We start from the raw sequence: 218 nt of genomic DNA, 5'->3' as shown, positions 1-218 counted from the left end.
GAAAAGCATTCATCTCAGAGAAAGAGTAACTTATAAAGTCCTCTTCTTCAAACTTCATACAAGAGTTATAAACGTCAAGCAAAGCATTCAGTCTCACTTTGTTGTTCTCTTACAAACCACCTCCCTACTTAATCATCTATGTTTCTTTGAGTATATAAATACTTTTGAAATATATAAGCTGTTCTGAAAACCATAGTACAGTGTAAAAACATGAAATA

This window comes from Mastomys coucha, unplaced genomic scaffold (genome assembly GCF_008632895.1).
Source record: "Mastomys coucha isolate ucsf_1 unplaced genomic scaffold, UCSF_Mcou_1 pScaffold21, whole genome shotgun sequence".
In the NCBI taxonomy this organism is placed as follows: Eukaryota; Metazoa; Chordata; class Mammalia; order Rodentia; family Muridae; genus Mastomys; species Mastomys coucha.
Note: the sequence above shows the minus strand (reverse complement) of the source record.